Source organism: Capsicum annuum, unplaced genomic scaffold (assembly GCF_002878395.1).
Source record: "Capsicum annuum cultivar UCD-10X-F1 unplaced genomic scaffold, UCD10Xv1.1 ctg3610, whole genome shotgun sequence".
Lineage (NCBI taxonomy): Eukaryota > Viridiplantae > Streptophyta > Magnoliopsida > Solanales > Solanaceae > Capsicum > Capsicum annuum.
The window spans coordinates 12,069-14,709 of NW_025843065.1; the positions used below are offsets into that span (position 1 = coordinate 12,069).

General features: G+C 34.8%; 1 protein-coding gene across 1 annotated transcript in view; it reads left to right on the top strand.

Annotated features, from left to right (window-relative positions):
- The window catches only part of LOC124891478 (conserved oligomeric Golgi complex subunit 3-like), a gene marked incomplete at its 5' end in the record, with an annotated part of 11,139 nt that extends 10,883 nt beyond the window's left edge, over positions 1–256 (top strand). The window contains 1 exon segment of the mRNA XM_047403216.1: positions 1–256.
- Between the last annotated feature and the right edge of the window lie 2,385 nt (positions 257–2,641).

Below are 2,641 nucleotides of genomic sequence, written 5' to 3' on the forward strand. Positions count from 1 at the left end.
TCAATGGAATAAAAGCATTTTGTGATGTTGGATAATCACTGATGATAGGCGATCCAATTTCTCTCTTCAGCGGTACGATCTCGTTGACGGATTTCAGGGCATTTACTAAGTCTATCTTTCTGCTCTACCAAAAAGCTCCAGTAGCAATAGTAGCCCTTGTGTAATATTAAGTGGTAGTGAGAACAGAAAAGATGTAATTGTGATATAATTACACTAAGCGTTCTAATCAAGCAATCAATCAAAGATAGCCATCAAAGCAAGCTCTTCATTAAAAAAATATGTGAATCTTTTTTTTTTTTTCCCACTATAAGATGTGTAGTACGTACTACTAGGGTGATTGATGCATTATAGTCGACTCTTAGGTACTAAATATGAAAATATTATGGATTGGAGTAAGTGGAGAATCTGAGTATTTATCCAAAGACGTGTGGAAGTGTAACCACCCTAAGGATACATGATGTTGAGTATTCAAATAACCTATTAATGCAATAGCGATCTTGGTGTAAGCAAGTATTGTGAATGAGACTAGGAAAGGTATTTGTCTTGATCGAAGAAATAAGGGGCCCTACCACAAGCTATGTGTAGTCATTTGGAGCTAAAAGGCAGGACACGTGTCACAAGCATAAGAGTTCATTAGTTGATTAGATAGAAGATCACGATTAAAACCAGAGACAATTATTAGATCATATGATAGAGAATAATTCAACTTACTATAACAACCTTCGGGGGAGGGGTGGAGGGGGAGGAAGAGTGAGAGGATCAGCTTGCGATTTGGTAACTCTATTACTCCTCCATCTCTTATCCTTTTCCTTCTAGTATCCCTTCATTTTCTTACCCTAGTTCTCCATCACAGATGGCGGATTGTTAGTTCAATTGTAATCATTCAGTTGAATTAATCAGATTGGAAATAAATTCACACTTCATTTCTCAATTACAACATTATTCCTTTCATTTTCAAATAATAACAGTTGTTATTAGAGCTCATTTTCGACAAAATGATAATATCATAGAAGCACAATTTAAAGCAACTGAAGACTTTAGCTAAGAAACTGGATAGCCAATTACAGAATTACATTGAGGCCAATGACTCGAGGATGAATGAATTGAACAAGAAGTTAGGACACCCTGATGGAGTAATTTATTTCGGCTAGCTCAAGATGGAATCCTTGGAAGCACACCAAGAGATTGCAATTATCTAGAGATTTCAGGCAACTGATCATTAAGAAGTGAACATGGTGAATTCGACAACTCTAGTTGACTCATCATTTCAGATTTGGGTTTTTCAATTTTCAAGGCACTGATCCATGGACTTGATTGAGGAACGCAAATAGACAATTCTAGTTAATCACATTCTCAACTCATATCAGAATTTGAAGATTGCAGTTATGAAATCTTGATTTTTCTCTAATCATATTGGCAAATAGTACAATTAGATGAAATGAATTCACTAAAGAGATATGCCAGAGATTTGAAGGATCCAACAAAGATAAAATCAATCTAATTAGGGAATTAAAAAATTGAGAAGAAAGGCATTTGATGACTACCTTGAAAGTTTTGAGAATTCAACCATTTCAGAAGAGGTTTCTTTAAATTTCTTTGTAGAAGGGCTTAAGGACGAGATAAGGCAAACTCTAAGAATGCTCAGAGAAGGAGTTGGGCTATGGATAGTGCTAGGCATCAGGAGAACATACTCATGATATTAAGTGAAAAGGATAGGAATTAAAGGACTAGAGTTTAGATCATCAGAAACAACTAAATTAATCCTAAAGCTCCTAGAGGTGTTGGCACTTATCACTGGAAGCCAAAAGCAATAAATTGATTGAATATAAAAGGGCACATGAGTTATGTTACAAGTGTCGGGAAAAATCTCACTTTGACCAGACCACCAGTGTAAATTCAAACACTTGATTGGTTTGCTTGATTCTTTTGATTAAGGTTTAAAAGAACAGGTGAAGGGATGAGTTAAAATAGAGGAAACTATTGACATGCAGATGGTTGAAATTATGAATGAAGCTATCAGCTTAAATGCAAATATTATTAGGTTGAGGATAGAGTACAAAAAAATAAGATAGCCATCTTGTTGGATTGGGGAAGTGCCCATTACTTCCTGGATATTGATACTGCTAATAAAATAGGATGCACAATCAATGAGTCTTTGCCTATGAGAGATATTGTGACCGATGAAAATCATATAATCAGTCTATATTTCAAACCTAAATTTAAGTAGAAGATGCATGGCATTGAATTTGAAGACTTAGTCATGTTGGCCATTTTAGGAGGCAATGAAATGATATTGAGTGGTTATTGAATGAAGATATATAATCCTATATTGCTGGAATTAATTGAATATAAAGTCTAGGTAATTCATAAGAATAAGATATTGTGACTCAGGAATATCTATAGTCAAGGAGAACTAGAGTATGTCAACCCAAAAGATAAAATAGTTTAAAAAAAAGTGGCAAGCCATCTAAGATCATTTGTGTTATAGAATATCCTATAGAGGAGAATATACTTGAAGTAATTCAGGGGGTGAATGCTGATGTTCGTGATGTTTTTGCAGAGCCTAAAAGTCTAGCTTAGCTTCTAGAAGGAATAATGACCATCTAAATTCCTTCAAAAAGAAAGCATCACCAGTAGTATC